Here is a 13,400-nt window from a genome sequence, read left to right as displayed (position 1 = left end):
TGTGCCAGTGCCAGATTGCTGTTTGTGGAAGCTTGCTGTGTAAAAGTTGCCTCTCATCATCGGCACGGTGGCGCAGCGGTAGAGTTACTGCCTTGCAGCACCAGAGACCCGTGTTTGATCCCGACCAAGGGTGCTGCCTGTACGGAGTTTGTACGTTCTCCCTGTGACCGACCGTGTGGGCTTTCTTCAGGCACTCCGGTTTTCTCCCACACTCCAAAGCCGTGCAGGTTTGGAGGCTAATTGGCTTGGTATAATTGTAGATTGTCCCTGGTGTGTAGGACTAGTGTTGGTGTGCGGGGATCATGGGTCGGCACGGCATTGGTGGGCCGAAGGGCCTGTTTCCGCGGTGTATCTCTAAACTAAACGAAACTAAATGAAACTAAACGAAACTAAACTAAACACAGAATTTTAGGGAATGTTATTTTAATGAGTCCCTCTCCCTCCCTCCCTCCCCCCCCCTCCCTCCCTCCCCCCCCCTCCCTCCCTCCCCCCCTCCCTCCCTCCCCCCCCTCCCTCCCTCCTCCCTCCCTCCTCCCTCCCTCCTCCCTCCCCCCTCCCTCCCCCCCCTCCCTCCCCCCGTCCCCCCCTCCCCCCCTCCCCTCCCCCCCTCCCCCCCCTCCCCTCCCCCCCCTCCCCCCCTCCCCTCCCCCCCCTCCCCCCCTCCCCCCCCCCTCCCCTCCCCCCCTCCCCTCCCCCCTCCCCTCCCCCCCTCCCCTCCCCCCCTCCCCTCCCCCCCCCTCCCCTCCCCCCCTCCCCTCCCCCCCCCTCCCCTCCCCCCCCCTCCCCCCTCCCTGAGGAAACTCCTGAAGATGGTCACTAATGCTGGTGGGGATGTTTTGTGATTCATCAGAAACTCTGCTCATCAACACTCCCAGCCCCAAGACCTGGTCCTTGTTAACAGTGGTAGTTTCTCGCCTGTCTTCTAACGAGCACTCACAAGTTCACACACGTTATAGGAGTAGAATTAGGCCATTCGGCCTATCGAGTCTACTCCGCCATTCAATCATGGCTGACCTCTGCTACCTCATCCCACTTTCCTGCCTTCCCCCTGTAACCCTTAACACCCGTTCTAATCAAGAATTTGTCTATCTCTGCCTTAAAAATATCCACTGACTTGGCCTCCACAGCCCTCTGTGGCAATGAGTTCCACAGATTAACTACCCTCTGACTAAAGAAGTTCCTTCTCACCTCCTTTTTAAACGAGCGCCCTTTAATTCTGAGGCTGTGGTCCAAGACTTTCCCACTCAAACCGTCCAAACTGCAGACTTAGCTTTTACCTTGCAAAGCTGAGTATGGTCACATAATTGGTCTCACCAGGCACAAATGAAGGGAAGGAAGATTAGGAGTCACCCCCAAGGTGCTCATTTCCAGTCTCCAAAGTGAACGTTATTCATTTTTAATGACCAATTTTTTTTTCCCCTTCCATTTCCAAATCCAATTTTCTATTCAAATTCCCCACATCGCTCTCCCTCCACGAGGGCCTATTGCTTCGTTAGCTGGTTGACTGTGAATAATGTCACCAACCACTGAGAAATCAAAGTAAAGTCCTTGCTCCCCAGATTCTTGTGCCTCGGTACTAATACTTCTAATCCCGTCTCAATGAGCCGTCTGTCGTTGAACTGTCGGCCCTCCTCTGGTAATGAATGGGATCGCTTTTTACTGACGTCCGTAATTCGATTTTGTCCATAAGCCGGAAAATAGACAGAAATCATTGTGTGGTTAGGGTATCCCACTGTTATTGTAATAAGTAACGGCAAAACAAATAAGGCTGAAAAGAAAGAACAATTACGAAAAAATTAAGGGACAGGGGAAACTCGTTCTGCATTCGTCGGAACGAACGTATACACCGATTAGCCAAAGCATTATGACCACCTGCCTAATATGCTGTTGGTCCTCCGTGTGCCGTCAAAACAGCGCCGACCTGCCGAGGCACGGACTCTACAAGACCCCTGAAGGTGTCCTGTGGTATCTGGCACCAAAACATTAGCAGCAGATCCTTCAGGTCCTGTAAGTTGTGAGGTGGAGCCACCGTGGATCGGACTTGTCGATTCAGCACATCCCACAGATGCTCAATCGGATTGAGAATAAGGGGTCGGCCATTTAGAACTGAAATGAGGAAAAACATTTTCAGTCAGAGAGTTGTGAATCTGTGGAATTCTCTGCCTCAGAAGGCAGTGGAGGCCAATTCTCTGAATGCATTCAAGAGAGAGCTAGAGAGAGCTCTTAAGGATAGCGGAGTCAGGGGGTATGGGGAGAAGGCAGGAACGGGGTATTGATTGAGAATGATCAGCCATGATCACATTGAATGGCAGTGCTGGCTCGTAGGGCCGAATGGCCTCCTCCTGCACCTATTGTCTATTGTCTATCATCTGGAGTACTTGGAGGCCAGGGCAACACCGTGAACACTTCATCATGTTCCTCAAACCATCCCCGAACAATGTGTGCAGTGTGGCAGGGTGCATTATCCTGCTGAAGGAGGCCACTGCCATCAGGGAATACCATTGCCATGAAGGGGTGTACCTGGTCTGCAATGATGTTCAGGTAGGTGACACGTGTCACATTGACGTCCACATGAATGGCCGAACCCAGGGTTTCCCAGCAGAACATTGCCCAGAGCATCACACTCCCTCCACCGGCTTGTTGTCTTCCCACAATGCATCCTGGTGCCATCACTGCCCTCGCACATCGATGAGCCTTGGGCGCCGAACACCCTGTCGCCGGTTTGTGGTTTGTCCCTCCTCAGACCACTGTCGGTAAGTACTCACCAGTCGTCTGGCCAAAACAATTTGGCCCTTGTCAAAGTCGCTCAGGTCTTTACTCCTGCCCATTTCTCCTGCATCCAACACATCAACATCAAGAACTGACTGTTCACTTGCTGCCTAATATATCCCACCCCTGACAGGTGCCATTGTAACAAGATAATCAATGTTATTCACTTCACCTGTCAGTGGTCACAATGTTTTGGCTCATGTACATCGTATTTTTCAAATTAAAAGTATGGGATCTCGCTTGTGTGTAGGAGTTTTGATAAAATGGACATATGTAACCCGAGGATGGCTTTAGATGTTAGATTTTACTTTAGACCTGAGAGATACAGGCCCTTCAGCCCACCAAATCCATGCCGACCAGTTGATCTACTGTGGCAGTCGGCAAATTGTAGTGGGCCCAGGTTCTTGCTAATGTAAGAGTTGATTATGCACCATAGCCAACTTCTCAATGGAGAAATGGAGTCAAAATGAACGTTTTAGACCAAAACAGAGGGTGAGATGGTTTTGAGCAGGGGACAAAGGTTGAGTATCAGAGGGATGTGGGAGAATGTGCATGGAGTCAGGAATGAGATAGTTTCTTGCGATGTCCTAATCATGTCAGTCCAATGAATCCTGTAATGGACAATACTCAGCATCTAGACCATAGACAATGGACAATAGGTGCAGCGGTAGGCCATTCAGCCCTTCGAGCCAGCACCGCCATTCACTGTGATCTGTGTTCATGGCTGATCATCCACAATCAGTACCCCGTTCCTGCCTTCTCCCCATATCTCTTGACTCCGCTATCTTTCAGAGCTCTATCTAACTCTCTCTTGAAAGCATCCAGAGAATCGGCCTCCACTGGCTTCTGAGGCAGAGAATTCCACAGATTTACAACTCTCTGGGTGAAAACGTTTTTCCTCATCTCCGTTCTAAATGTCCTACCCCTTATTCTTAAACCCCTAGGGGGAGGCACGAGAACTAATCACGTCTCATTGATGACATTCTGCCCATCCTTCCTGTGCTGTCCCTTTGCAAGCACCCGTCTCTCCAAGGGCCACAGCACTGGAATCTGTGGGAGTGTAAAATTAAGGAATTTCTTTCAAGATGATCCAACTTCCACCTGGAACTTGGGCAGCTTCAAGGCAGATGCTTTCTGCTAATTGGAGATTCATCTCAGCACAACTAATTATCCCTAAAGGACATGATAATAAGACAAGAGGACCACCAGGCAGGCGGAGATTTATAAAAGTATGACGATTAATGCTATTTTATTTCCCTGGCTGTGATGTATGTGACTCGATAAGTTCATTAAATTTTTACTCGAACACGAGCCAATTGAATTAAGGGCAAGTGCGTGTCTGGTTCATAGTTCACAGATGAAAAAAGATATGATAAGTATAAACTGTATCTGAAACTTGACTCATCGTTAATTTGACCGTAGTTAAGCCTTTGGCACCTGCTGATTGGGACTGACTGCAAATTGAAAACTAAAAGGTCTCTCTCAACCCAAAACGTTGTTCTGGTAATCAAAACTACACAGGTTAAATTTTCTTTTTGTTTAAAGTACGGAGTGTGTTCGGGGTGTGGGGCCAAGTGTGTTCACCTAACGGAGGTTGCGTACCAACCCGCCTCCCGGCCCAGGCGGCCGCCATTGGTGGAGCGGGAGCACGTGTCCGCTAGCCGGATGAGGTCACGTGGGGAGCGGGTGGCGATGTCACCTTTTGTCCCTTATTTGGGAGTTAGAAAGTTGGCAACCCTATGTACAGGGGCATCATGGTTAGCATGGACATGTTGGGCCGAAGGGACTGTTGCCATGCTGTTCGACTTTATGTCTCATTGAAAAACAAAGCAAACTCAAGTGGCTGTACTTGATGGAAACATAAGGAACTGTAGATGCTGGAATCATGAGCAAAACACAAAATGGTGGAAGAACTCAGCGGGTCAGGCAGCATCCGTGTTGGGATATTTTGGGTCAGGATAACATTTGGGTCGGAAGTCCTCCCTTTTTAATGATTGGCTTGATATGCTTACTTTCATAACCCTTTTAAAATAGAAAATAGAGGAATTTCAATCATAAGTGGGCATAAACGGTCGAGTTGCTGCCTTACAGCACTTGCAGCGCCAGAGATCCGGGTTCGATCCCAACTACAGGTGCTGTCTGTACGTAGTTTGTACGTTCTCCCCGTGACAGCGTGGGTTTTCTCCGAGATCTTCGGTTTCCTCCCACATTCCAAAGACGTATAGGTATGTATGTTAATTGGCTTGGTGTAAGTGTAAATTGGCTCGGTGTATGTGTAAAATGTGCAAATTGTCCCTAGTGCGTGTAGGATAGTGTTAATGTGCAGGGATCGTTGGTCGGCGCGGACTCGGTGGGCCGAAGGGCCTGTTTCCGCTCTATATCCCTTAGAGGGAGTACAGAGAAGGTTCACCAGATTGATCCCTGGGATGGCGGGACTTTCATATGAAGAAAGACTGGATAGACTCGCCTTGTACTCGCTGGAATTTAGAAGACTGAGGGGGGATCTTATAGAAACATATAAAATTCTTAAGGGGTTGGAGAGGCTAGATGCAGGAAGATTGTTCCCGATGTTGGGGAGTCCAGAACCAGGGGTCACAGCTTAAGGATAAGGGGGAAGTCTTTTAGGACCGAGATGAGAAAACATTTCTTCACACAGAGAGTGGTGAGTCTGTGGAATTCTCTGCCACAGAAGGTAGTTGCGGCCAGTTCATTGGCTATATTTAAGAGGGAGTTAGATGTGGCCCTTGTGGCTAAAGGGATCAGGGGGTATGGAGAGAAGGCAGGTACAGGTTACTGAGCTGGATGATCAGCCATGATCATATTGAATGGCGGTGCAGGCTCGCAGGGCCGAATGGCCAACTCCTGCACCTATTTTCTATGTTTCTAAATCTAAATCTAAAAAAATAAAACAAAAGTGTTTATTGTTCAGGTAATATTTTTGCTGATATTAATCCTGACTGTTGTGTTTTCATTTTGAGGACAAATCTGCTGGAGACACAATTTACTGAAAAGTGACCCGACTCGGAAGAAAATGGAAAGCCATTAGTGTGACTGAAAGCCAAGGGTCAGGCAGAACAATAAAGCCTTTGGTGATCTGTCAATCTACTGCTCTGATTTTCTTTTCCAGTCTTGAAAATAAAGTTGCTGGTGAGAGCGCCCAATATCTCATTTTCACTGACAGCCGACTCCAGTGGAAGTGTTGGTGGCTGGGGAAAGGGTTAGCAATGACAAGCCTTCTCTTTGTGGTATCTGGAGGTTAAAGAACCATGCACAGAGCTCCCACTGCATGGCAGAGTGAAAAAGGATATGTGTCAATTCTGTGACAGGAGTCTCACTGCAATTTATGGCCGTGGTACAAAATTGCAAAGTATTTAGTTCACAACGCCACTGCGATCTTGCTTCAAAGTACTACTGCCCCTGATACCTCTGTCGATGATGCAAACTGGACCCTAATAATTATAACTTGTTAGAACTGATGTTGTGTGAGCCAGACTGATGTTATATTGACCTGGGTTTTGTACTGAGCCAGACTATTAGTGTTTAGTTATAGACAATAGACAATAGGTGCAGGAGGAGGCCATTCGGCCCTTCGAGCCAGCACCGCCATTCAATGTGATCATGGCTGATCATTCTCAATCAGTACCCCGTTCCTGCCTTCTCCCCATACCTCCTGACTCCGCTATCCTTAAGAGCTCTATCTAGTTCTCTCTTGAATGCATTCAGAGAATTGGCCTCCACTGCCTTCTGAGGCAGGGAATTCCACAGATTCACAACTCTCTGACTGAAAAAGTTTTTCCTCATCTCAGTTCTAAATGGTCTACCCCTTATTCTTAAACTGTGGCCCCTTGTTCTGGACTCCCCCAACATTGGGAACATGTTTCCTGCCTCTAACGTGTCCAACCCCTTAATAATCTTATACGTTTCGATAAGTTTAGTTTAGTTTAGAGATACTGCATGGAAACAAGCCCTTGGGCCCACCGAATCCGCACCGACCAGTGATCTCCGCACTTTAACACTATCCTACGCACACTAGGGACAATTTACACTTTCACCAAGCCAATGAACCTACAAACAATGCACGGCTTTGAAGTGTGTGAGGAAGCCGGACCTCCTGGGGGATAATCCACGCAGGTCACGGGGAGAACGGGCAAACTCTGTGCTGACAAGCACCTGCAGTCAGGTTCGTAGCCGGGTCTCTGGCGCTGTGAGGCAGCAGCTCTACCCGCCGCGCCACCGTGCTGTCCCACTGAGCTGTGATAATAGCCTGGATTTTGTATGGAAATCTCAGCAAAAATTGCTGAGAGATTTTTAGATTTAGATTTAGAGATACAGGGCGGAAACAGGCCCTTCGGCCCACCGAGTCCGCGCCGCCCAGCGTTCCCCGCACATTAACTCTATCCTACACACACCAGGGCCAATTTTTACATTTTATCCAGCCAATTAACCTACATACCTGTACGTCTTTGGAGTGTGGGAGGAAACCGAAGATCTCGGAGAAAACCCACGCAGGTCACGGGGAGAACGTACAAACTCCGTACAGACGGCGCCCGTAGTCAGGATCGAACCTGAGTCTCCGGCGCTGCATTCGCTGTAAGGCAGCAACTCTACCGCTGCGCCCAAAAGTAATTTGAACAGGTACATGGATAAGAAATTTTCAGAGGGATATGGGACAAACATGGACAAACATGGGGGGGGGGGGGGGGGGGGTGGGGGGGGGGAGGCCGAAGTGCCTAATTCCATGATTGTCCTGTGGTATTTACATAGAAACATAGAAAATAGGTGCAGGAGGAGGCCACTCGGCCCTTCGAGCCAGCACCGCCATTCATTGTGATCATGGCTGATCGTCCCCAATCAATAACCCGTGCCTGCCATCTCCTCATATCCCTTGATTCCACTAGCCCCTAGAGCTCTATCTAACTCTCTCTTAAATCCATCCAGTGATTTGGCTTCCACTGCCCTCTGTTGCAGAGAATTCCACAAATTCACAACTCTCTGGGTGAAAAAGTTTTTTCTCACCTCAGTTTTAAATGGCCTCCCCTTTATTCTGAGACTGTGGCCCCTGGTTCTGGACTCGCCCAACATTGGGAACATTTTTCCTGCATCTAGCTTGTCCAGTCTTTTTATAATTTTATATGTTTCTATATGATCCCCTCTCATCCTTCTAAACTCCAATGAATACAAGCCCAGTCTTTTCAATCTTTCCTCATATGTCAGTCCCACCATCCCAGGGATCAATCTCGTGAACCTACGCTGCACTGCCTCAATTACAAGGATGTCCTTCCTCAAATTAGGAGACCAAAACTGTACACAATACTCCAGATGTGGTCTTACCAGGGCCCTGTACAACTGCAGAACAACCTCTTTACTCCTATACTGAAATCCTCTTGTTATGAAGGCCAACATTCCATTAGCTTTCTTCACTGCCTGCTGTACCTGCACGCCAACTTTCAGTGACTGGTGTACAATGACACCCAGGTCTCGCTGCACCTCCCCCTTACCTAAACTAACTCCATTGAGATAATAATCTGCCTCTTTGTTTCTGCCGCCAAAGTGGATAACCTCACATTTATCTATATTATACTGCATCTGCCACGCATCTGCCCACTCACTCAACCTGTCCAGGTCACCCTGCAACCTCCTAACATCCTCTTCACAGTTTACACTGTCACCCAGCTTTGTGTCATCCGCAAACTTGCTAGTGTTGCTTCTAATTCCCTCTTCCAAATCATTAATATATTTGGTAAACAGTGGTGGCCCCAACACCGAGCCTTGCGGCACTCCACTCGCCACTGCCCGCCATTCTGAAAAGGACCCGTTTACTCCTACTCTTTGCTTCTTGTCTGCCAACCAATTTTCTATCCATGTCAACACCCTACTCCCAATACCATGTGCTTTAATTTTAGTCACCAATCTCCTGTGCGGGACCTTATCAAAGGCTTTCTGAAAGTCTAGATACACTACATCCACTGGCTCCCCTTCATCCATTTTACTTGTCACATCCTCAAAAAATTCCAGAGGATTAGTCAAGCATGATTTCCCTTTCATAAATCCATGCTGACTTGGACTTATCCTTTTACTGCTATCCAAATGCACCGTTATTACCTCTTTAATAATTGACTCCAGCATCTTTCCCACCACCGAAGTCAGGCTAACTGGCCTGTAATTCCCCGTTTTCTCTCTCGCTCCTTTCTTGAAAAGTGGGATAACATTAGCTGCCCTCCAATCCACAGGAACTGATCCTGAATCTATTGAACATTGGAAAATGACCACCAATGCGTCCACTATTTCTAGAGCCACCTCCCTGAGGACCCTGGGATGCAGACCATCAGGCCCAGGGGATTTATCATCCTTCAGTCCCATTAGTCTACCCAATACTATTTCTCGCCTAATGAAAATTTCTTTCCGTTCCTCTACCCCCCTCGATCCTCTGTCCTCCAATAGATCTGGGAGATTGTTCCTTAGTGAAGACAGTTCCGAAGTACATGTTCAACTCTTCTGCCATTTCCTTGTTACCCATAATAATTTCACCCGTGTCTGCCTTCAAGGGACCCACATTTGACTTTGCTACTCTTTTTCTCTTAACATATCTAAAGAAGCTTTTACTGTCCTTCTTTATATTCTTGGCCAGCTTCCCCTCGTACTTCATCTTTTCAGCCCGTATTGCCCGTTTTGTTACCTTCTGTTGTCCTATGAAAGTTGCCCAATCCTCTGGCTTCCCGCTACTCTTTGCTGTGTTCTACATCTTTTCTTTTAGTTTTTTTCCATCCCTAACTTCCCTTGTCAGCCACGGTTGCCTCCTACTCCCCTTAGAATCTTTCTTCCTTTTTGGAATGAAATGATCCCGCGTCTTCCGGATTATGGCCAGAAATTCCTGCCATTGCTGTTCCACCGTCAATCCTGCTAGGATCCCTTTCCAGTCTACCTTGGCCAGCTCTTCTCTCATGCCTTCATAGTCCCCTTTGTTCAACTGTAACACTGACACTTCCGATTTAACCTTCTCCTTCTCAAATTGCAGATTAAAACTAATCATATTATGATCACTACCTCCAAGCGGTTCGTTTACCTCGAGTTCTCTTTATCAAATCTGGTTCATTGAACAATACTAAATCCAGAATTGCCTTGTCTCTGGTAGGTTCCATTACAAGCTGCTCTAAGAATCCATCTCGGAGGCACTCTACAAATTCTCTTTCTTGGGGTCCAGAACCAACATGATTTTCCCAGTCTACCTGCATATTGAAATCGCCCATCACCAGAGTGGCATTACCTTTGTTACATGCCAGTTTTAACCCCTGCTGCATCTTACACCCTACATCCAGGCTACTATTTGGGGGTCTGTAGATTTCACCAATTAGTGTCTTCTTGCCTTTACAATTCCTCAACTCAATCCACAGTGACTCTACCTCATCAGTCCCTATGTCTTCCCTCGCAAGGGACTGAATTTCATCCCTCACCAGCAGAGCTACCCCACCGCCTCTGCCCACCTCTCTATAGGATGTATAACCCTGAATATTAAGTTCCCAGGCCCGATCCTCCTGCAGCCACGTCTCTGTAATCCCCACAATGTCATATCTACCAACCTCTAACTGAGCCTCAAGCTCATCTACTTTACTTCTTATACTTCGCGCATTCATATACAATACTTTTAATTCCTTACTCATCTCACCCTTCACATCGATCCCTATTACACTTGGCCATACTCTATCCCTTTGTCAGCTTTCTTTCCCGTTAATTCTGGGGTCATTAACTATCCCTTGACTCTCTTTCCCTTTAACTCCATCCTTGACTATCTCATTTGACACCCCCCCCCCCCCCCCCTTACTTAGTTTAAAACCACCCGTGTAGCAGTGGCAAACCTGCCTGCCAGAATGCTGGTCCCCCACATGTTAAGGTGCAACCCGTCCCTTTTGTAGTAATTCCCCCTTACCCCAAAACAGATCCCAGTGATCTAAGAATCTAAATCCCTGCCCCCTGCACCATTTCCTCAGCCACACATTGGTAATGATGGTAAATTGATGGTAAAATGTTGTTTATTCATCGACTGTCCATGTTATAAGGCTGGTGTTTACTGAGCCAAACTGACCATTTCAGAGAGTAACTTACAAGTTTACAAGAATGATCCCAGGAATGAGTAGGTTGACCTATGATGAGCGTTTGTCGGCACTGGGCCTGCACTCGCTGGAGTTTAGAAGAATGAGGGGGGACCTCATTGAAACGTACAGGGGACCGTTGTAGGCCCAGGCAGTGTAGGCTAACGGAGTGTGTTTGGGGAGCAGGGCCGAGTGTGTTTGCCTAACGAAGGTTGCATAGCAACCCGCCTCCTGGACACGTTAGAGGCAGGAAACATGTTCCCAATGTTGGGGGAGTCCAGAACAAGGGGCCACAGTTTAAGAATAAGGGGTAGGTCATTTAGAACTGAGATGAGGAAAAACTTTTTCAGGCAGAGAGTTGTGAATCTGTGGAATTCTCTGCCTCAGAAGGCAGTGAAGGCCAATTCTCTGAATGCATTCAAGAGAGAGCTAGATAGAGCTCTTAAGGATAGTGGAGTCAGGGGGTATGGGGAGAAGGCAGGAACGGGGTACTGATTGAGAATGGTCAGCCATGATCACATTGAATGGCGGTGCTGGCTCAAAGGGCCGAATGGCCTCCTCCTGCACCCATTGTCTATTGGTCTAGTCCTATTTAAAATTCAAGGCGTAAAGAACTGAGACGATCCTCAGGATCAATTTTTCCTGAAGAAGTTTCTGATTGAGCTAACGGATACGCGGTGGTCTGCAGGTGCAGAACGGGCCGAAGGGCCTGCCTCTGTGCTGTGCTGCTTCAGTCAGAGTGAATGATATCATCAGGCAGCTGGCTGGTATGAGTTAATAAGTCCAGCGCTGGTTCGGGAGATGAATTAACGCAGACTATTGCAACGACACGATCACTGAATCACTGTGAGCCGGCGGCTAGTTGTGTTATTGTTGAAGAAACTAATATTAGTTCAGCCTGCTAACCCAGTTAGACACAATAACTCCTCCCAGCTAGTTTCTGCAAAAAGTATCAAAAGTGTCCATCATCTGAAAGCAAGCTCAGAAAAGTAAATACATCAAATCATGTTTCTGCTTTGATTTTATTTTCCCCGACAAGAGTTTTCACTCTGACATGAAAGAGTAAATACATCCTGGGAAACAATGCCTGGCAAAACCTTTTTATATACAGTTAGAAATGAAAGATGTCCAAACATTCTCCATTACAGAGCTGCACGGTGGCTCTGATGGGCTTTGTACAAAGTTATTGTGTGCCTTCTTTCCTAAGCAGATTATATATTGCCCCTACTTGAGGATGGCCCTTTCAGCATTTACGTCCGATAATGTAGAATGAACCTAATTATCCCACTAGAGAAGGATCCCGACCTGAAACAATAGACAATAGACAATAGGTGGAGGAGGAGGCCATTCGGCCCCTCGAGCCAGCACCGCCATTCAATGTGATCATGGCTGATCATTCTCAATCAGTACCCCGTTCCTGCCTTCTCCCCATACCCCCTGACTCCGCTATCCTTAAGAGCTCTATCTAGCTCTCTCTTGAATGCATTCAGAGAATTGGCCTCCACTGCCTTCTGAGGCAGAGAATTCCACAGATTCACAACTCTCTGACTGAAAAATGTTTTTCCTCATCTCAGTTCTAAATGGCCTACCCCTTATTCTTAAACTGTGGCCCCTTGTTCTGGACTCCCCCAACATTGGGAACGTGTTTCCTGCCTCTAACGTGTCCAACCCCTTAATAATCTTATACGTTTCGATAAGATCCCCTCTCATCCTTCTAAATTCCAGTGTATACAAGCCTAGTCGCTCCAGTCTTTCAACATATGACAGTCCCGCCATTCCGTCACCTCTCCATGTTCTCCACAGTTGCTGCCTGACCCGCTGAATTACTCCAGCACTTTGTGTCTTTTTAAAAATATACACCGGCATCTGCAGTTCCTTTTTTAGTTTAGTTTAGAGATACAGAGTGGAAACAGGCCCTTCGGCCCACCGGGTCCACGCCAACCAGCGATCCCTGCACATTAACACTATCCTACACTCACTCGGGACAATTTTTACATTTACCAACATACCTGCACGTCTTTGGAGTGTGGGAGGGAAACCGAAGATCTCGGAGAAAACCCGCGTAGGTCACGGGGGGAACGTACAAACTCCGTACAGACAGCGCCCGTAGTCGGGATCGAACCCGGGTCTCCGGTGCTGTGAGGCAGCAACTCTACCGCTGCGACAACGTGCCGCCCTTGTTTCTACACTCTGCCTCATTCCCTGTGACCTTCCCAATATTGTTCCTGATCACGCTAGGCCGACTTTGCAGCCCAATCTCACCTTCCTTTTCCTGCATGTTGGTCCTCCTGGCCTACAGGGGGCGCCGCGCGGGGCTGAGCAAGCAGTTGCATGGCAACTGAGGCCTCAGGAGGCGGATGCCGAGGCCTCACCTGTTGCCCTGGTGACCTTTCCGGCTGTCACAAGCTTTGCATGACTCTAATACATGCATAAGGACTATTCAAACACATTTAAATAAACATTACAAATAGTTCATTTCAAAACCACCTTAAAAATCAGACCAAGTAATTAAAGAGAGTAAAATCAAGTGCTTCAAACACATGC

This window comes from Rhinoraja longicauda, chromosome 18, assembly GCF_053455715.1.
Source record: "Rhinoraja longicauda isolate Sanriku21f chromosome 18, sRhiLon1.1, whole genome shotgun sequence".
Taxonomy (NCBI): domain Eukaryota; kingdom Metazoa; phylum Chordata; class Chondrichthyes; order Rajiformes; family Arhynchobatidae; genus Rhinoraja; species Rhinoraja longicauda.
This window is presented reverse-complemented; position numbering follows the sequence as displayed.